The sequence below is a fragment of the Anopheles aquasalis genome, chromosome 2 (genome assembly GCF_943734665.1).
Source record: "Anopheles aquasalis chromosome 2, idAnoAquaMG_Q_19, whole genome shotgun sequence".
Classification (NCBI taxonomy): Eukaryota; Metazoa; Arthropoda; class Insecta; order Diptera; family Culicidae; genus Anopheles; species Anopheles aquasalis.
The window spans coordinates 53,469,829-53,493,146 of NC_064877.1; the positions used below are offsets into that span (position 1 = coordinate 53,469,829).

General features: G+C 45.1%; 1 protein-coding gene across 1 annotated transcript in view; it reads right to left on the reverse strand.

Annotated features, from left to right (window-relative positions):
- Positions 1-23,318, reverse strand: part of LOC126574473 (protein disks lost) — an 80,815-nt gene that overhangs the window by 14,235 nt on the left and 43,262 nt on the right. The window lies entirely within an intron of this gene.

A 23,318-nucleotide genomic window follows, 5' to 3' on the forward strand; every position in this document is an offset into this window, starting at 1 on the left:
ACCACGTGTAGAAGCCGGCGATGACGACGATTTACTGCTGAATATGCCATGGCAAGGGAGGCGGTATTGTAATAGTTTATGATTGGAATGACGGGTAAGTACAACGTAACATATGGTGACGATACTAAGGTGGCAAATATACTAAGAAAGGAAGCGTTTTGAATTATCGATTCTTGATAATACGTGTAAATATTATTCCAAAGAAGGGGTTAACAAAATCATTGAGATAAAAATGGTACAAAATTCAATATTTCTCAATATTTTAATTATCTGAAAGGCAGAGGGAATAAACGGGTTATATTTGGTACGTAATAACTCCGTTTCTTTCCCTCTACTGCCCCTCAAGATATTTTTAAGTTTCTGGCACAGTTAGCAGGTTATTTAGTCAATTAAATTTCTTTTACAAACCCCCGAAACTATGCAAATCGATAGAGATATAGATATTTGTTTTTAACAGTGTTAGATGTTATTTTTTTCTAAAAATATATCTAAACATTACATTTACATTTAATTATTTTAGATAAATGAAAAATCGTTAATAAATAAACTCTGGAAATCCTTTTTTTCCAAATGCAGCATCTCCGATAACTACTTTACTTATTGCAATTGACATATTTTCATATAACCCATAATAATCCGCCCATGCATTGCTATTACGCGATCCAAGCAGCGAAATGCTCGCGGTTCGTTCGTTCGCACCATAAACGCACCGTTTCGAACGAAACTGAAAGCAACCGCGGCTCTATGACACTCTATTCTGTCCCTGCGTGTCCCGTGTGGCCATGGATGATGATCATGATGATGATGCGGCGACGCTGACCGGTTGATGACGAAGCGAAGGCGAGACAGTGTCGCATATTAAACGTCGTTTGTCGTACACTGTGCCACGGCGATCGATTAACAATCGAAAACGCGCGCGAAACGCTTCCGAATCATCCACATGGCAACATTCGTAGGAGCTACTTCCACACCAGCCGGCTAATTCGGCACCGAACGAAGGGGGGCTCTGCTCCTCAACGCAGCGAAAAGCAGTTGAATCGCAGACAACCTTGAACCACGGGCTAACCTCCAACTTGAACGCAGAGGAAGCTCGAAGCTCGCACCCCACCATAGAGTCGCATCCCACCTTAATCCTGGCGATCTATGCGATCGTTGTGGCAACGAAACGCCACCAATCGACACACCGGGGCTCTCGCGTGGTGGATGGGAAAGGATTCGTTTCACCGCGTGTACGCATGTTGACGACTGTTGGCTTCACGTTCGTTGGCCTCTCCTGTTCTCCGTCCGGGCTCCACAGAACGGAAATCGAAGACTTGCGCATTCCACCAATGCCTTTGCCTTTGCCCCATAAGTCATCGCCTTCAGCGGCACCCATCCCATCCCACCGCACCTCGATGACGATTCCACTCAAGCGACTTCCGCTCGGCACAACTCGCACATCCAATCCCCGCGCGGAGGGACGGGCTAGAGAATACTCTGCTGCTCGTGCTCTGCCCGTTCGCCTTCGCCTCCCAACCCGCCCCGGGGTTAATCCATGCGCGCCTTCTTGGAGGATAACGACGAGCCGTAAAGCGTTTTGTGCTGTCTCACTCAGCGCACCACCGGCCTGGTTCAATGGCCTACGGATACTGGGCGCGAGCAGCTTTGAATGTGAATCTTTGCGAAATCCGTGAGAATGTGGCCGAGAGAACCCCCTCCACTTCGGTACGAGTCGGACGGACCGCGGCTAGAGTAGCTGGCCTCGCCGAAGATCAAGGTCTTCGGTGCTAAGTTCATCACCTGATATTGAGCAGGTTGCGTGACGACCACTACGAGGCGGTCTCTCGCTCTCTCTCTCTGTGTTCTCCTTCCTTCTTCTTTTTCTCTTAAGAATGCCCGGTCCGCATGTTTAACCGGTGCTGTTGCTGTTTCAGTAACAAAAGATGCTTTAATTGCTTTCCCCCATGGTGATGGGAGCGGATGATTTTCGTTCCAGATAAGCCGTTGATGAAGCACTCGCTGTTTGAAAAACGAAAACGAAAAATACATCCACGGCCAGCTTCGACCAGCTTCATCAAGTCAGCCAAGCTAAACTACAACAATTTGTTTAACACAAAAAAAAACAAACCTACAATACAATATTTAATTTGCATCTCTGACAATCGTATGTTATATCAGGGTGAAATGGATGGTTCCGTAACACCAACAGAGTGAGTGTATGTGTGTAATTAAATACCGACCGAACGAAACACCAGCTTTTTTTCTATCGCTAGTCACACCACTAAGCGCAACCACTAGAGGGAGTGCAGTGTCAGCGGAAAGTGTGGCGCAGCTTAGCTGATTTCATTGTACGTTTTTAGCGACACCAGCGACCGACATGCACTGCATATCGCGCTTCGGTCTCGGGAGCCCTGGACCCTGGAGAGCTCATGTCGCCGATAGGGAAGCAGAAAAAAAAACATTCCATTCGAATCGCATTCGGAGCACAGCAAAACGAATGAAAGCTCTTGACACCAAAAACCAGAGGAGACTAACGCAAGCGACGCTGCAGCAGAATTGCAGCACAAGGTGCACCACACCGCCCGGCACGCGTTGGGTTTTTGCTTTCTTCACCCACGGTAGCACCCACCACGGTCGCTTCCTGGCTCTGGTTCTGGTATGTAAAGGTAAGATAAGGAAAACAAAACGCAATACCGCGCAATCGAATCGCGGGTCTGCTGAGCGTGCAAAGACGAACGGGGCCGCCGATGTTGATGTTAGGTTCTGTTGAAATTCTTTCCGGAATTCTTTTTGCATATGTGCATTCAACAAACAAAAAAGGGCCAAAGAATAAGTTCTATTACCTATTGACCCATATTAATACCAATTATTTAATATTAATACCAATTAAGAATTAAATTAGTGTAGAAATGTGTGGATGTGACTTGAAGGAAATGTAAATTAAACTAAGACAAAAATACTGGAGTACTTTGGCAAACAATTTAGTCCACAACTTGTGTATATTAGGTTGCTCCATAGGAAATTGTGTTTCTTGTAATCAAAAGTAAATGCTGTTTTTCAAATACTTAGAATGAGGATAAATCAGGTGTTTATACTTCGTTTTGTTCTATGATTTTTTTACTTCTTTTATTTTCAAAAACCTGGGCGATGTTCGATTGTCATCTTCCATATTGTCATCTTCCTCAAATGTTTTACCATACAAGGAGATCCGCAAAAATCGAAACAAATGGCAGTCTGATAAAGGCAAGGGCTATATCCTGAGTTGGTTATTAAAAAACGTTGGTCTTGTTTGGGCGAATTTTCCCAATAAATTTTGACACAAACTGTCTTTTAATGATAGCCTATCATACTCGTTACAAGTTTCAAAGGCAAGCTAAAAGTGACTACTAATAAATGGAAAAAGTATAAATTTGTAGCTTTACTAGAAACGCTTTAAACAAATGATCAATTCCATCTGCATGAAAAAAAAACACATTGGTCGCATTTTGTTAATTGATTGTCACTCCGAAACAGAAGCAAACCCGTAAAGCTATTATGCATTTAGTTCAATGTTAGTCGGCACTAAGCACTAAAGGTAGCTGAAGCGGTTTGCAGCGGCTTCCGCACCGTTCAACGGGTTAACCTTAGGCAATTCGAAAAGAAACCGCCATTCACCACCTCGAACAGTGGCTAGAGAATGCACATGGCAAATATGCTGCTGGTGTAATTGGCACCAGGCTCCACTCACGTGCGGACGTGCGACGTGGAACCACCCCAAACCCGATCAATCGCAAAGGCAAATCGTACAACCTTCAACAAGGCAAAACAGCGCTATGGCCGGACGGGGGCGGACGGAGCTCTCTACATGGCACGCATTCGGGGTGATATCGGAAAATGGTTTTCGAGGGCCAAAAACATCGCGAGCCCCACGAGCGCAACGCGACACACTCACTAACGGACACCTCTATAGCCACACCGGGCATCTACTTTGGGCAGACCGGTAATCCATTTCGGTGTGCCAACTTTCGTAATGCACCCGTAATCAAGCCCCACACCACCCGTTTGTTGGTTGGTTTGTGGGTGAAGTGGCAAACACCAAAAACCGTTTTTCTACGCGATCGTCGCGATCGCAACGAGCTGCAAAGGTTTTCCTTTCCATTCTGTTTGCCTTTACTGTTCTTTTCTGGTCTTTTGACTTCGTGCTGCGAGCGTGCGAATGAGCCACGCAGAGAGTGCCCCGCCACCACGGGTCCCGCCAATTTACGCCCAAAGGAGACGCCCACGGACCGTAGAATTATTTCCTAATGCCAGTGCGCGGCGGATACGCAAATAGTGCGCCGGCGCCGGAAAAGAGATTTTTTGGAAAGCTTCACATGTTGGCACGTTTCCTACCTCGTATCCTTTCGGATCGGTGTTGCTGAACTTGGCGTTCTTCCGTTTTTCGGAGGGCTAGGCCGAACAGGTCATATAGTTAAACATTGCGTTACCAGAACTGCAGAGCAATTTATTGTTGATCATCAAGCACTCTACATCAGCATCAATCAAGATCGATTTCGTTAATCGTTAACCGTTGTTATTATATGTTACAAGCAGGGATTTCATGTTTTAATATAGTACTACTGACATTTGTTTTGCTCTTATAAACTCTTAACGTATGCAATAAAAAAAGAGACTGGAATGGGGCCGATTTTTGAAAAGAAAAGAAAATGTGCTGATTTTTCAAGGGCAAACTAAAACTTTAAAAAATTAAAAATGCAACATCGCTGCGTAGAATTGGCCGTGAGGTCGGTGCAACTGGCCCAAACAGTTAATTCGGAGGAAGGTTAAAGGAGTAATTCGTCCCGGAAAAAGTCCTGGTCACTGATCTCGGAGCGACAGGCAAGGACTCGAAGCGATCGTTAGACGAAAAGGAGCCTCTAAGTATCAATGTACAGGGTTACTGATATGAAGTGTTACCAAATTCACACTGCTGTATCTTTCAAACCGCTCGTAATAACGAAACCAAAATTGTTTTAGTTTAAGTTTAATACTTTGTTTACAAGCTACCAAAAGCATTTACGTCTATGATTTGTAGATTTTTTTTTTATCGCGATGTAATTCAAACATAATAGCAGTGATGGCGTTTATTTGGCTGGAAAATCACAACCTCCAGCTATAATTCGTGAGCTCAATCACCTTAAAATGAACAAAATGTTTGTGTATCGCTCCATAAATCGATACAATGGTACAGATAGCATTACAAAACGCTATGGAAGTGGACCAAAATAAACCACAACATCGCCAGAAATGATTCGAAAAGTGGACGAAACGTTCGAAAAGTGCAACGAAATCTGCATCGCAGTCCATAAAAACCTAGCAAAAGATATTAAAATTTCGCTTGATCCTATGCAACCTATAATGAAAAATGAACTCAAGGTTGAGCCTTACAACTTCCAAAAAGCACACAATCTTACACAGCAGCAAAAAAAAGTTCGGTGCGAACGCGCAAAAGAGTTGTTGCGCTTGCACGAACGTGGCGAATTTTCAAACATTGCGTTCTCCGATGAGAAATTTTTTCAAATTAATCAGTCCATAGCCTATAGAAACGATCGTGTTTACTTGAGTTTGAGCCTAAGTACGGCCACTCGTAGCAATTTCCCATTGCAATTATTGGCTTGGACCGCTGTGACCGCTGATGGGCGCTCTTCAACTGTTTTCATCGATCCTGGAGTCAAATTGAAAGCGACACGTTATCGATAATATGTTTCAGAAGGTGCTTTAGAGCCGTGGACACGCAAATACTTTGGTCGCAGACCATGGGCTTTCCTACAGGACTCGGAATCATCTCATAAAGCTCGTGCGAATCAAGAATGGTTAAAAAATCATGTTCCACACTTCATTTCGTCCACACAGTGGATTTCGATTTCACCAGACGCAAATCCGATGGCCCATCCGTCTGTTCCAAGTTAGAGAGCAAGGTGCGGACTAAAAAATAAGCCAGTATGGATGCGATAATGTAATCGATTGTACGAGAACGAGCCAAAGTACCGCAAAGATCACATTCGTGCAGCATCAATTTTCCTTCGCGCCGTTAGAAGGCTATAGTCAAGTCAAATGTGGCCACATCGAGCTAAAGTGAATAGTTTCTGAAAATTTAATTATTTTAAAACAATTTTGTCTTTAAAATCAATACAAAATCATTTCAAACAAAAAAGTTATAGTGTTTTGAATAGGTAACACTTCATGTCAGTAACCCGGAATCTAACTGCCGGAATCCTTCTCGGAATGGCACCAATTTTTTTCGAATAACCTGATAAACTCACTTTCCACTTGTAATTTACAGAACTCAATTATCTGCCATAGTTTATTTTTTATCCACAATCAACTTTAGTCTATTTTTTTTTTTTTTTACGTTATCATGTGAAGCATACGTTATCATGTGTTTCAAAATTCAAATCCAGCATGTCCCCAAAAACACACAATTTTATACTCACTTCAGTTACGGAGTTACGAAGTTTTCGGATGTTTTCTGACAGTATTCGCGCGGGGAACGGAAAGAAATAACACGAGCTCATAAGAATAAATTATTTATTTGTGAAATTGTCATATAGGATAATACAAATAATACATACGTTACTAGGTAAAGAAGGATAACGCTTTCGCTTCCTCTCGTTTACGGTAGGTAGATAATAGTTTCAGTACAAAAAACGTTCGATTTTATCCCGCTGACCACGTGTGTGAACAGTACACACCTCGCTCTAAAAGGGTGCACCATCTTCAGGTTCGCAGGATAAAAAGGGGAGAGATAGTATCTGGGAGACAGCCGTCGATCGCACATGATTGCTAACTTTACCCCTGACCCGGTATCATTGCATTCCAATATGTTAATATGTCAGAGTTTTAACGTTACGCCGCCGCCGCGTTGAGTAAGACGCTAGAACGCTAGAACGTTTTTAGAACATGGGAACAGCTCAAAACATAACAATAAAAAAGGGTGGTGGAAGTTTTCTGGTGTCCAAAGTAGATGAGAAGGAGCCAACTCTGCACTCACCACTCTCCCCTCATCGATCGTCGATGATCGTTCGTTGATCGTCTAATTCGTTTGAGCATTCTACCCGGCTACCCGTAACGCAAATTGGAAATCTACGGGTTTTCCTCCACTCCACCCTCCCCATCGCCACCCCCAAAACAACGCAACGTCGTGTTTTCCTTTCTCCATTTCCCACTGCATTGCACTGCATTTCAGCATACCGTATGACTAGCTTTAGGTTACATCTATCTGTGGCTGATTGTGTGCGTTGTTGTTGTTGTGGTTTGGCCCGGCTGTTATATCAGCATTGCTACGCTGTGGGCGGGGTGGGTGGTCATTGTTACTCTCACTTTGCGATTCGATTTCATTTGGCTCGCTCATATCCAGTGGGTAGCGATCCGGCAGGTGCTGGATGTGCTCTGCATCGATCGATCGACGACTTTAGGATCGAGCAGCTTCGATACAATCATCAAAAAGAAAACATCAATTGATCAAAACAGTTATCGGTCAGAACGGGTTAAACAAATACCTTGTGCGTATCAAGAATGCGGCCTTACAAAGAGTAAAACGTATCTTATTGTAAGTATTTTAATAATCAGTCACAAATATCAATAGAAGCCATGGTTTGTGTTCTCCACGCGGGAAAACACACAGATGGACCACCACCGGGCGGAACATGTGTTCCCCCGGTCCAACCCCTAACTAATCTCATATGAACAAGTAAAGAACAATTGGGGGGTAAGGGGTCGTACTCATGTCCCCCCTCCCGATGCCTGTACACACTAACACACATTTACTCTAAAGTACTTCGGCCGCCGGATTCCGAAGGGAAGAAATGGTTATATTCGGTTTTATTCTTATTTTTCCCTCTTGCAAATAGTTTTCCACCCATCCATCGATCCCATCATCGCTCACTCGATGCGTCCCGCTTACTTGCCGGCCAAGCGGGCAAGCGGCCGTTACTTGATCCTTCGTTATAACAACTCTCAAAAGACGGACTTACACAGTAAAGGTAGTACACTACTAGACAAATGGTTAAACACCATTCCACCGTTCCGATCAGCGATGCGCATTCTCTTTTCCCCTTCCGTCTCGTGCCTACACATTTCGTCCTTATCGTGCACCCACAAACGCAGACACACAGTTGTGATTTTTATTTTCACTGTTTGTCCACAATACACAACCTTTCGTCTTAATTGTTTTGTAATATTACAGTAGGAGCAAAGAGAGGAGCCGTACAGTATGAGTGTGAAACCATTCTCGTAAAACGTATGTTTCTTTGCTACGTGGCTTTGGATTAACGTCTTGTTTGCATATCAAGAGAGCTGAGAACTAAAAGTGCATAGTGTTTGCTGCTGTTTGCGAGAGCAAATCAAGCTTATGATCAGTTTGCATCAGTAAACAGATATTTGCGTTTGAACGGGTGGTTTGAAATCCTTTATTGCTCGTGCGCATGGACATTCCCTTCCTCAGCACGGGACTCACAGGAACGTCTCGATTTCCTTCCCTACCCGGGGGTGGGCCATCGGGTATGGTTTGGACAAATGATTCTTAGATTATTAACCGGCCAAAAACATAACCGTGAAGTCTGTTGTGATTTCACTTCTCACACGCCATTCGATCGCATTCGATCTAAGCCTCGCCGCCTTGGATCTATCTTCTTTTGCGCTCAAATTTCATTGGCCTCGTTTCGTACCTGAAAGTGTGTCTCCTTGTCTTCTGCGCCCTTTTCTGCCACCCCCGATCGCATCTAACATCGGCCCCTTATTTAATGAAATCACTCTCCGCCCTACACCCGGCCCATTGCCCACTACTACCTGGCTACTACCACTGCTGCTGATTGTTTAGCAAATATGAGTGTTCACAGAAAATAGTCAACAGTATAAAAAGATTTTTAACATGTTAGTGTGAGTGTGTTTTTTTTTGTTGTTGCAATTTTTAATGTTATTATGGTGGGAAAACCCTTTCGATTACCTTTCAAACATTGCTGATGTTTCACTTGCTTCGCAGTAGCCACTCCCCTGCCTCTCGAATAGTAATAGTCAACCAATGCGTCGTTTCCCCCCCTTCTCATTGATCCTTTACAGTTTGCAGCATGCAATAAATAATTGATTCCCATAGAGTTCTCTCATCAGCACACAATCGACGGTATTCCGGTCCTCTTTTCTCGTCTCCCATCCCTTGCCTACCTCCTTCCTACCTTTACTGGTATAGTTTAGAATGTCATGGCCCATCCCTCAATTCATCTCCTTGCACATCATAAACATCTCCGTCGATATCATCATCATCATCACCACCATCACACCATCATCATTATCCTTTTGCGTTTTTACAGCACAAACCGCTTTAATGGTGTTGCCCGCATTTACACGTTTACACTTATCATCTACGCAAACACTCTCACTACGAACGCTAAGAGCTTTTAACCACTAAAAACCTTCAAACATTTCGAGATGGTGTAAAAAGATCAAGTAACAGTGTTGATTTCTTATACATTTTTTTTTGGTTTTATTTATTGATTTATGTTTTACTGTTATAGTTTACTTATTATTGTTGCAGTTGGTTGATTATTCTTGAATCGAAAGATTTATCCTTCCCCTCCCCTTTCTTCCGCCCGGATTCACCTTTGCCCATTCCAGCGCACTCCGCACATTAGTTTTCTAGCATCCTCTCTCTGCCATAGTAACATGTTTGTTTCATTTAATTATTAGTTCGTTATGCTTAGTTGTTCAATCTTGTTTTTTTGTTTTTGTTTCACCTTCTTGCAATATTTATCCGATTTTTCACATTCCATCAAAAAACGGGAACAGTTGTGTGTTCGGTTCGGTTCCTGTTTCGGTTTTGTTCTTCCTCGTTTTTTTTTATTCGATTAACCTGTCCCCCACCAACTACGACAACGATTATTCATCTTCGCAAAATGTAAATTCAATTCACCACCATACCACGCATAGTGTAAAATCTTACACTGAGCCTCTCCCATCACTTGTGCTGCTCGCGGCCCCCTTCTTCGCACCCCTTCTCTTCTACTACTGTTTCTACAAAAAGATGTCCAAATGATACGCGATCCGCCAAACCGCTGGTGAGTTACGGCGCTGAACGGTGCAAGTAGGGAACAGATTACTTAGAAACTTTGTTTTGTTTGGTCCTTTGTGTTTATTTTTCCCTTTTTATTCTCATGCGAAAAGACATGTGTCGTGAGTGGAGTTACAAGTGGCAAAACTGGCAAGCAACTTATTCCTCTAGATATCTAGCAGCACTTGGTATTTAATAGTAGTAGCAGTAGTTAATAATATGCGCAGCACAAACACGAAGCTATCATTTTGGTTTAAAATTGTTCATTACGTATAACCCCCCGGCCAGGAAGAGCTCTGCTATCCGCATACACCCTCAATCATCAGATCAACGCTTAAAGTGGTAAACAACCATAAGAACCATGTGCGCGTGATACGGAACACGCCACAATCTATGCTGATTCATGTAGTGTTTCACTTTTCAAATACATGCAGAAATAAACGAAAAAAGAAACAGATAATAGAGAGTTTCCGAATTTTCACACAAACTGTGTAATAATGTAATATTTTTATACTCATTCCAAACAAAACAGAGTGTAATCTTGATACATGGTTGATTGATTGATAAAACCACTTCGAATAAGAATACAAAAGAACAAACAGTCTGGCAATAGCTTTCGCTTCCGTAAGAGTTAACTTGATCGTACAAAAAGTCTTCTCGCTCCTGGCAACCTGGGGTTCACGCTGCGGTGCACTCTAGCTTGCAAATAGAAGAGTGTTCAGTATCTGTATGTATGCGATATTAGTGTATATATACTTTTAAATATAAAGTCCTACAATAATTCCCTATGCCACTCCCGCTCCACCTTGGCCTGCCTGTAACATCGGGAGATGTCTAGCGCACAGGTTTCGTTCTGGCTTTATTAATTGACAGTTTACTGTTGCAACACACTTATCGTTAAAGATTGATCAGACGTCGTTTCACATCCTATGCCATAACTGGAGACAGTGATGTATGGTGGCTTGGTTTGTTGTTTTTGGTTAGTGGATCCGTTCCGTTCTGTTGTCACTTCTTCATAGGTCCCCAATGCTTACTCTTATAGATCAGGATTCGATTTGCCTCTCGCGCTAAATGTGGTGAATGTGAGGCACAAAGCATTGATCGATTATTCGCCAGGAAAATCGTAGGAAAAACATTCGCTCTGGTGCGACGTTATCAATGAATGTACCAGCTTTAAAACGGACGAACCTTTGTGCACAAGAGCGAGCACATTACTCGCGAATGAAAATCATGATCAGCATCCACAACCCGCCAGCAGCAAGAGAATCTGCTGTTCATGCTCGGAATGCCGGAAGAAAGGCTCAGAACTGGGATTGTTGCTTTTTTACATACGCTACGCTCCATTTCCTTACGCTAAAGAAAGTTATCTATTCAAAAGTTTAGAGGCGCTACACTATCAATGACACACACTATAACTTACGCTTACGAGCTGAGGAGCCTATTAGTGATGGTAAAACAGGGGGCAACAGAGGGCAACACTTCCCACGTTCACTGTAACCTCAACTTCGATCGATCTCCTTCCCATATACTATTGGGGTATTGTATTGCGGTCTCTACGATTTGGCCGATTGTAGATGAAATGTTAGCTAATCTTACCAGCTGCCAGATTAAGAACAAAGTCGAAACACCACATCTCACCTGCGTAAAGTACTCAGACGCCCGGACATCTCGTAAATAACAACAAAATGTCCCTTAAAGCTTCCCTTGTGTGTTTCGTCTTCAAGCATACCACCTATCAGCTAGCGGCTCCCAAAAACGTCTGATCACCTCTGACTTTCATCAAAGATTCCGCTCCACGAAAAGATCAACTTTGCATCGTTCTTATACTGCACTCCCCATGACACTGCACATACCACTGGCTCTCGATTAGAAAAGATACCACCAGCCACCATCTCACCGTTGATCTTTTTTGCTTTGCTAACCGTTCACTGATTTACATCGTTATTTTACTAGAACGTGTTTTTTTTTTCTTCAAATTTTGTGTAACTCGTAAAAAATTGATCCCGGACGAGAAATACTACTCAATAATCATTTTCCATATAATGTGGTAAATACAATTTTTAACAATCCATTTCATAGTTTCAGCGTCAATTTCAAATGCCCATTTTCGTGTAAAACGGGCAGGGGACAGAGTGTATAACATGTTTTGCTTTTCCTTTTTTGTTATGGTTTATGCGGCTGAAATCGAACCCGCAGCCATGTTCGCTCTCCTCCGATCGTTCCTCCTCTTTTCACAGACCATGGTGTGATATCGTTGGGACGTTAGGCTCATCATCCATCAACTGATTGTTTATGTTCCATTATGAGAAATGCGGGGCAGCGACGGCGGTCATCATCATCATCATCATCACCTTCATCTACCGCATAATCATTCAATGTTCGCTTTATCGTGTTGTAATATGCCCTCTTCTCTTAGCTAGCCAATAATGTACTTAACTCTATGTTCAACTGGTTGGTAAGTTTGTCTCCTATATTCGGTGAACTTTCTTAGGAAAATGCTGGGGTTGAAATGCTGGAGATAGCTGACTTCTTCTTCCTTCACTGTTTTTTTGTTTATGCATCGAAGCCGTCCGTAAAATGTTGTCGGTAGTAGTAGTAACAACACAAATCGGGTTAGAATTTTTAGTTGATCAATTTTCAACGCATCAACTGCAGGTGCAGTCAAGTGCCGGTGAACATCATAAAAAGGGCTCTCTCGAGCGAAACAACGATAGTCACTACACCCGAAAGATGTGATCTCAGTGCGTGCTCCAAAACTACGCTATCGGTGGATACCGATAGCGAGACTCTGGGTTTTCAATTCGGTGGTAAACTGTTTGCGGGTCTATCGATCGCAAAGGGATGCGCGTTGTCATTCAAAAACAACAAAACCATTCGAATGGAGGGACATTCGACTCTCTCTCTCTCTCTCTCTATAAGCCATGCTCAATGCTCTATCGATGCCATTAGCCACACTAGTTTGCATTGAACCTCACGCGTGACGTTACCATTAACCATTTTACCATTCGTTCGTTCGTTCGTGTTGCATTTGTTCGAAAGTAGGCTCAACTCTATTGGCTGGAAACTGACCGGCGACATCATGACGCCGCGCGATCTACTACTGTACTACGGATTTTTTTTTGTTGGTTTTCTTTAACACGATTTCCATTTTTTTTCTCTTTTCGTAACAACATGAATGTAAATGTTCAACAAGTGATCCAGATATGTATTTTACTTTACCAGCCAGTCTCTCGCAACACATTTCACATGCTGTTCCTTCCATCCGCCGCCCCCATTTCACTGGTGGTGTGCTTCCAAATTTAACAGTACTATTTTACAAAGAGTTATTGATTGATTGTGTATTGTGATGTTTGGAATGGAAAAGATGCTTCTTCCCGTGTGGCGCTATATCGATGCTGGAGCTCGGTTTGAGCTTGAGCAACCGCAATTCAACAACCTCCCTTCTCCTCCCCTGCTCTGCATGCTAACAGTAACGATAACACACACATTTGACCCCCAGCGCGTTGGCACCCGCTGGACAGAAACGTTTCGATGGCATGCCGAATTGGAACGAAATCGGTCGCACATCCATCCCATCTCTTTTCACCTACATTTGTTTTGGTTTAGCTTACGTTTGGTATTTTCATGAGTTCGTTCGATTCGTTTCATTTTTGTTTTGTTTTGTTTTTTTTTGTTACTTTTTTACGCTTTAAAATGTTCACTAGAGTAAATATAATTGACCATCGGAATTACATGTTGATTTCAGTGTGCCTTTTTTTGTTGCAATATTCAGTTGCATTTGCTCCCTAGACTTTCGCCACGCCGTCACCGTCGCCCCCCCGGGGGGAATCCTCTGCCTCATCCCTGGCGCCCTTCACCTCCCTCCCCTCTTCTTCTTCCCTATATAATCCGCCCTACCCGCCCTGGCTTCTCGCGCGCGAAAATGGTGTTGTGTTGATAGAGATTTGAGATTCGTTCGTTTTAATAATACTTTCAAAACCGTTTTTTTTTTCCCACTACACTAAGTCCACGTGAAAAAAGCAACGCGAGAAAGTACACCGTGTACCATTCGTCTTTCACTCATCAGAGGATTGGTGATGGTGTGTTGCGCGATGTGTTCGTTGGTGTTTGTTATGAGATTAGTTTTGTTTGATTCTTTGTTGTCCTCCGCATCCCCGTTTTTTTTTGTCACATATCATATGGCTTAGCAAGAGCAGAAGGAAGAGGAACTACTGCAATGCAACATGTGTTTGTGTGCGTATGTGTGTCTTTGTGTATGTGTCCGGTCCGGGCGGTTGGTGGTGGTGTAGAACGAGCGAGATGCTGGAGTGTTATGTTCGAATGTAATGATGAATACATTCCAGTTGATCCGTTGATCATAGATTTGCGGTACAAGGCGAAGTCCTTCGGCCCCCCAAAAAAGGTGATTCTTATTAAATTAATCCCTTCAGCCAGCCAGATTAGCAGCACGCGATTCTGCGTCGGTAAAGTCCAATATAAAGAATGGTGATAGGTCTGGCTTGGCACCACAGAGTGTAAACGATGTTGTTGGGATTACCAGGCCAGCAGGCAGCTCATGCCAGAGGAGAAAGATCGAAGTCGCGTGCGGTAATAGAGTGGCGTGGAATGAGAGATCTCTAACGCAACCAGCATCATCGCGATCCACGAGTCGATCACTGCTGTAGGTCGCTTCTGCGCCTTGCCGCCTAGCTGCACAGTATGGTCAAAAATAGAAAATATTTCATTCCATGTGCAGTGAAAGTGTGTACATACGGTGATGGCGTACGATGTTTATCTCCGAGATTCTCTCTGGTATCTCTGCTGCTGCTGCTGCTGCTGCTGCTGCTGGTTGGTCTCGGAGTCTCGGTTATATGCTGCTCCTTCCTCCAGAATCCCACTCGCTCCCCACCCCCCACCGGTCCCCATTCGGCTCTACCACATTCCTCTACTCATAATTAAACTTTCTTGCCTCTTATGTCGATGCGCCCCCGGCTGAGGTGACTGTAATAAGATCGCGCCACGATTTCCGATCGACAAGGCAAACAAGGCTAACTGGGATGAGGCAGTGGAGCTTGTGCAGCAATCCGCGACATTACGCTGTGGATAGGCGAAGCATGCCATGCCATGCCATGCTCCAGAGACGGATCCAGAACGTTCTTCAGCTACGGAGCGCGCGGGCGAGAGAGAGAGCGCACGAGGGGCAAACGATTCTAGGTTCCAGGTAACTTCACCTTTCCCCCCCGGTGGAGGAGGGAAAGAGGTTGGAAAGCATTCCATCAAAATGGACAACCACACACCGATCTCTTCCCACCCTGGATTCCCGCTGCGGCTTCGAATGAGTAACGATCTACGAGCGGGAAGAAGGCAAGAAGAAGAACAAGCCACAGAGGCTGTGCTGCGAAGTCGTTAGCCACATAAGACGAACACCTTGCCTGGGAGGGGGAGGATGGATATAAAAAAAGGGAGGTTGGGGGACGAAGATGGCTCTATGTTGGGCGCTCGCTGTGTATGTAGGGGGTGTATGAAAGCCGAATCTAGAACTCGGAAGCGAGCGCAGTCGCTGGAGTCGCACATCACGTTTCCGACGAGCGCTACACCTTGTGGGGTGGCTGCCCTGGCATGTGAGTAAACACATACACGAGATTTATCTCTCCCTCTTTCTCTCTCTCTCTTTGTGCCTCTGTTCATCCCCTTGATCACGGATCTAGCCAGCAAGCAAGAACTCTCCACAGACTCTGATGTGAGAATGAAATAAAGCTCACGCTCTGCTCACGATCGAGCTCTGATGCTCGTGCGATGGGAAAACGAATAACTTGAATCGCCGGTGCGCCGGTGTATGCGTATCGCATCGCAACCAACCGTAGGAGGGGGGCGGAGGGTTTGGGATCGTCATCGTGGGTCTCGCGCCACGTGCGTGAGCGTCCAAACTCGTTGACCAAAACCGAAGTCGCGGTCGTGATCACTCTCTTCCGCATCGTTACCGGCACAGCATGCCACTAGAGGACAGAGAGATAGAGATAAAGAGAGAGAGAGAGAGAGAGAGAGAGAGACAGAGAGAGAAACGAACAGCGGAAAGAGACAGAGAAGAAGCCAGTGGAGCATGCGGGGCGGTTGAGCTATGGGTCGCGGAACAGTGGAGCGTGGACTTGATGCAGGTCAGCGACACGCGCAATCGAAGGTGAATGATTTGATGTACATGGGCGACGACGACGACGACGTCACAGACCCCCCACCCCCTCAAAGGGGAGCGACCAATGGAAGTGCGCTAGTGTATGTGTAGTGGTTCGTTTGGGGGTCAACTACTACGAAAGGTGCATGTGTGCTTGCGCGTCTCGTCCCATAAATGGAACACAGTAAGCGGGTCCTTCGAGGCTGAAGTAGGCTCGGTCAATCACATCATCGGCACACGCTGGCGAGATGATTCAACGAGAACTCAGCTCAGCACACGCGGAGCTTGCTATGATCGCAATCCAGTGAAAAAGAACGCACAGTGTTGATGGTGCGCGCCAAAAACCGCGCATGTTCGCGGATTAAGCAGCGCACACGGTGGTCATCGTGGCCTTTAACGCACCCGCCGGGGAGGGGGGGATCAGCGACCGCCGGCTGGTTGGTGTTCAAGTTCACGCAACCATCAAAGTGACGTGAGCTGGATCGGTAACCGATTGATCGGTTTGGAGTGCGCGCGGCGTGTGATGCCCGCTGTAGGTTGTGACGATCGTCGTGAAACAGTCGAGACACATTATCAAATTAGCATAACCATATCCGCCGCGGCGCAGCTGCTGGGACCATCATCTGGTGGGGAGATGTGGCCGCGACCGATGCTCACCGGCTTCGAACTCATCGTTTTCTGTTTCGCGAGAACCGGTTTTCTGGCACGCGAGACGTGCCGTGCTGCTGCTCTTCAAAAGCAGTGAAGAAAAAGTCTTCTTCTTCTTACAGCAGCTGATCAGAGAGGGAACCGGAAACACACGCGCAGCAACTAGGCGTCGTGCTAAGTCTGTTCGTGCTTCGAGTTCTGGTTTTGCTTCTGGTGCTGGTGGTGGTGGTGGTGGTGGTGGTGGAGTGCTGGTTTCCGGCCGTGGTGAGAAACTTCATTCATATTTTTGGGGTGATAAAGTGATGTGCACGTGCGAGTCGTAGCGTCGTCGCCACAAGCCACAAGAGACACACACAAAAAATAAAGGAAACAGAACATGCCGGGCGACGAAGCAGGGAACAAAAACCATGACTCAGTACGTGACCACCACCACCACCACCACGAGTCGGCAAGTGACCCCCAAACCGAGCTCATGGTGGACTAACGCGCAAAACGCGCTGGCGCTCAATAGACGAAAGGGAACGAAGGAAGGGGCTGCACGGCGTGCTTGCTTCTGCTCCCACAGAACCCAGAAGAAACGAACCCCTGCCCTGACCGGCTGCTGCTGCTGCTGCGGCCAGTTTTTGAAACCGAAAGCTTTTGCACACGCCCAAAAGGCCTTGGGCCCAAAGAGCTGGATCCACAGTCTGTGCTAACCTCCACCGTGTTCGCTCGCTTCCCGGTCCTGCAAATAATAATCCATATGTTGCCCGGCTCTCGTAATCCCACGTACATATGCACACCACACGACACCCCCGCCGGTCCCCGTTTTGGGGGAGGGAGGGGGTGGGTTGTTTGGCCAGCTCGTACGTAATAACGTTGCCCGCCCGTTGCTCAAAAGACCATTGGCTCGGGCGGTTATGCCGGCTAGGTGTGTCATTGAGCGCGTCTGCATCGGCACATATTGGCCCGCCGGCCTGGCCAGCTCGGTATCGGGTGGCCAGTCACTTGGCCGGTCGGGAGATCCAGTTGCTGAAGCCATTACACCGAGCGCAACCGAGAGCGGGCGTGCATAAAGCGCAACATGTTAGTGCTTTTTTGGTTTTTGCTGATGCCGATGAAGTGTTTTGCAGAATTTGTTGTTTGTTTGTTTTTTTTTTTTTGTTTGGTTTGGTTTTGTTTTGCCAATCCAATTCCAATCGTGAGAGGAAAGTAATGAAAATTAAACACAATCGAACCGTTGGGATGGCAGACAGCTGATCATGATGATGATGATGGCGACGATGATGATGAAGATGATCATGAGAGGAAAGACAGTGGAGCAAGGACAAAAGAACACAATGGTAAACATAGGTAAACAAACTGTTGTCCAGACACCATCTCATGGTGGGGTCGCTCTATAGTTTTGTAGAGGAAGCGAAAGAGAGAGAGAGAGAGAGAGAGAGAGAGAGAGAGAGAGAGAGAGAGATCTAGAAGAAGAAGAAGAAGAAGAAAGTGAAATGCGTAGCCGTCAGTGACGAGACCTCCAGTGCCCATTCAAGAGAGACAGAGAGCAGCAGAGAGTGCATAAAAGCAGTCACAGAAGAGGAGAACAGACACCGACCACGGGAATGTGGTGTGGAGCATGTGGATTCGCTTTCGGGGAGACCAGGAGCCCCAGGAAGGGGGGGGGGAAGTAGTTTAACTTGTTGGCGGCGGTGGTGGTGGTGATGGGCCGCCGGTTGCCGTGGCCCCGATATCTTGCTGTTGTCTTACTGAGGGGGGCTGGCTTCGCTGAGCCCTCCCCCCCTCCCCCCCCCCCCCCTTCTGGCCATGAATGAGGAGAACGCAGAGCGAAAGCGAAAAAAGTTATCAAAGAGGAAATGGTTGAAAACGCAAGCGAAGAAAGCCTCATAGGGTAATGGGTGGTGAGCAGCGACCGAGATTGATCAGTTCTTGGGCTAAGCACGCGGTAATTTAGTTTTCTTTCGCGTTTAATTTGTTTTCTAGTGCAACATACATTATCTCTAGATTCTAGACAGGGTGTACGCAAGGTCAGACAGATCAATCAAACGCAAAGTCCGACAAAAGACCAAACACTCGCTCACTGCGATGATCAGCGCCGCGGTGGATGCCTCCTTGTCAGGCTGCCCGTTATTCCAAGCACTTATCAATCGTTCGTACACACATATGTGCGGGGCATTGGGGAACGCGATGACGAAATACGAGTGGTGGAGATGTAGAGTGGGCCAAAGAGAAGATGAAAAGAAGAGAAATGAGAAAAAGTAGGGGAAAGTGATATCATGACACATATATCGAAAAGAAATGTCTGCTTTCTTTTGGCCGGACCGGGTTTCCTCCTCCTCTGTTATGATATGGGCCGCAGCCTCCGCCACCACCGCGATCGACTATGCAACATAAACACATACACCTCTTCGCATTACATAATGATGCTAGGAGAAGAGCGATGCGGACGATGCGAAATTTAGTAAGGCGTGTTCGGGGAAAGGGGCCTGACCGACCGAGAGATCGAATGAAACTGAAAGCTCCAACTGGCGAGGTCTGGCACAGAGAAACACAGTGCGCGCCCCGATTGCGCTTAAGCAATCAACGAAAGGAGCCTCGTGGGTGGGTTGGTGGTGATCATTAATTGGTGGTCCCATTCTGCGCTCCAGATTAGGTGGCAACAGCCGAGCAGCATCGCATCGCACAAGGGTGAAGCTGTTGCTGCTGCTGCTGCTGCTGCTGCTGCTTAATCGAGCAATGATCGATTGATGCACTTGGATGCGTTTAAAGATCGATATCATGATGATCCATTACGAATGATCGTCAGTGAAAGGAATCAATATTTACCGATCAGTTACTGGCATGATAGATCGTGGTTTTCAATTACTGCTCCTGCATCTCCAGTCACCCGTAAGACAATCCGCACAGATCAAACTGAATAAAACATCATAAATGGAGGTGATTGTGGTGATCGTGTAGTGTGCGCTGTATGGTGTGTAGGTGCATGTTTGTGTTGTCTTCGATAAATGGATGATATCCTTTTAGCCTTGGGGTTTTCGGTTGTAGAATGACACATTGATTTGATTGGCTTTCATTACATCTAGCTTCGCTTCTCTGCTTCCCCTTCCCCACTTCTTCGTTACGATAGTTAGTTAAATTCCCTAAACACGTTATCAGCATCGCTATCATTTTGTTGTTTGGTACCCTCACTCTCACCCTTTCCTCGTTTTCCTCACATTAACACATTATTATGCTCCACATCCTACACAATTAGTTCCAGCGTTTTGTTGGGCGTGATAGAGCCCACGATCAGACACATCGTAGTACGCCACGTGCTCTACACATGCGGAGTACATGCTTCCTACGCTCACTTCACCCCGAGCAACGACGATCGTAGCAAGCGAACAACGACGGGCGATATGGAGAGGAACCACCACCAGGCTGGAGGCTATTTTTGGGATACGAGTTTTTCAAAAAGCAGCGATAAGAGAGGGATTGCGCTTATGAAGGAAATGAGGAGAGATCGGTTTTTAGTAGGAGGATCCATTGTAGCCACTCGTGTATATCACTCTCTTCAACCTCAAGCCAAAAAGGGGAATCGAGCCTACAAAGTTCACCAAAAAGTACTGCCGGTTAATATAGCTAAGATTAGGAATAGATCCTGGTCGCGATCTTCACATCACTTGGCCGATCACAAGTGTGCAACCTGGAGCACATTCCACCGTAAATGTTTGGCCGTTGAATGTGCAGTATCGGGTGTATTTTTGGCAGAGGGAACAAACTGATGATCTCTGTATCTACTTCACTGTTGCAGATGTTACCGACAAGACTAGTGAATAGTGGAATCAAATGATCCTTCTTCCTAAAGAGAGAGATAGTTACACAAATGCTTCGGTTCTCTGCTCCGCGTTTGTGGTTGGAATAGCCACCCATGCTTCAAGCTGCTTGGCTGTTCCGTTCTAATGCCTTCTTGTGCTTGCTACACATTTCGTTTCGTTTCCTCCTTTGAAATGTTCAATACAAAAATATATGTATGTTTGTATGTATGTATATATGTATATATATGTATAATGTGTGTTATGTTACATGCGTTACGGTAAGTTTTTTTTTCTCTTCCCAGTTATGCCAGCCATTCGCAGCCTCGGTACAGTTCGGTTCGCACACCTAGGAACAGTTAATTGCCACCGACGATGAAACTGCTAAGGAAAGGAAAAGGAAAATCCCTTTCCCCTAGGAGCCGGTAGCCGTTTTTGTAACAAAAGTCTAAACCATCTATCAACGATCCATGCTGCTGCTGTTTGGCTTGGGCTCCGTTCGCAGAGGGTGGTGGTGTATGTTATGCTCCTATCAGGTTAGCTTATGAATAGGGTTTTTTTTACGATAGTAATAATGTGATTGTTTTACGTGTTATTCATATGGCCGCTTTCGTCGTCATCGCTGCGTGGTTGCTCACAGCTTTGTCACACTTTTTGGGTTTTGCGTTTACATTTCTTGCGATTGTTTTGTTTCATATTTCCGCGACCGCGAGTTTCGTGATACAAAACAGGAATAGGAAACAAGCACGTGACCCCCCGGAGGGGTGGTGTACGGAAACACCTGTACCACCGGCGAGACACAAGAACATTGACGCGCGGAGTGCGGGTTTGGTGTAATACAACGACAAAGGATGAACGCATGGCAATCAAAAACTATGTGCTGCTGCTGTCTCCTCTACTTGCAGTGAAGCTTCTAAGCGCCATTTTTATACTACCTGCACGAATCAAGCGCATAACATTACTGATTTAGTTGGATGGAGCAAGTTTCGCAAACGTTGTATCCGCTTCCAGTGTTTCTACTCTCTATGATCTCTCGCAAATATTGGTGATGGATATTACAGTGAATCGATACTTATGCTACTATTTTCCTGGATTCATACACGCTACATACATACACAATCACACATACACACGCACGATCACACATACAGACATACTTTACAGCAACTAGTCACAGGGGAAATGGTGGTTAACAAGCAGGAACTTTAAGCAAACCACACCATCCTAACGGCCGGGGACTGTAACAAGAGTGGCACAGGACATCATCCTACCACAAACGCAATGGAGAATAGAGAAGAATAGAGACACTTAGAACTATGCTTTCCACTTCACTAGTTCTCCACTAGTTCGATTGCTATTCGATGTCGCGATGTCGCTGGAAGGCTCTGTTGCTTCGAAACGTCGAACTCATTGAGATTCATTCAAACTCAACTGGAACAGATTTAAAGATTTTTGTTTGTTTGTTTTCTTCTAATGAACAACAAATACTCCCCGGGGGTATTGTGTGACGATATCGCCCCGCAGAAGAGTTGAAGGAGAGCTTATTTGCAACACATCATCATTGTGATGAGATGAGAGTACAAGAACACTCCACATGGCTATCCTTTTATAAAAGTTTAATAAAAAATAAAATGGCTTCGATTTGAATGGTGGATGTCTTAGTGAATGATGATGATGGTGAATGTGACAATGGGTTTTTCTTGGCCATTGACAGTGTCTACTAAGTTAGATGCGTTATCGTGTGCAATATGTGACAACGTAGAAATGGATGATCATGATCGTGATGGTACGTGTGCAATTGAAGAAGAGGATGCTGCTGATGATGATGATGATGCTGATGCTGATGATGTGTAACGGTGATGATTGTAATGATATTAATATACATGATAGTAAGCATAACAATAGTGGTGATGATGCTGATGACCTTTTATTACTGAGCCTCACCGCGTGTTGGTGGGTTGCTCATGAAGAAGATGAAATGGATGAAATGGTAAGACTAGAATGATTAATGTTTTACATCATGAACGACAAACGAAGCAGAATAATTAAAAACTATAAAGTGTGATCCTTTCTTCTTTTCCGAACTCTCGAGATCGTTCTCGATCTCGGTATGACGCTCTCCAACATGCCTACCCCTTTGCCTGCTGTTCATCTCTCAAGTCTTTTGGTTTTTACTTGTTACTTTGTCAAACACAAATTTCACTTTTATCATTAATAAATTACCTCTCTTCTACAATCGCCTTAGTGTCCTTGGGGGTGGTCTGGATTGTTTGTTTGCTTGTTGTATATTGTTGTTTTCCCGTATTCAAAGGTTTCGTACGTTTTTTTTTTTAACTTCTTCTGTTTGGTATTGGGTTTTATAACAGTAACTGAACCCCTCTTTTCTCTTCGCACCCGTCCACTCGGAGTGTCGTCCTTCGTTTAATCATGGTTTATAAGTAGCAAAAAGACGAAAAAACGAACTCCGTTTGGCGAAGAGGGATGGATTTCTTAGTAGGATGTGATGGTTTGAGGAGGAGAAGGAAGGGTGAGGAAGAACAAAAGGGACGTGGGACCAGAGAGGGGGGCGATGAGCTCGCGTTTCGCAGTGGCGCAGTTTTATGCTAGATCTTAAATATTTAATACCAATAATAATTGCGATAATAATCATAATATCTATAATAAGAATGGTCGTAATATTACTTCATAATATCGTTCGCCCCAA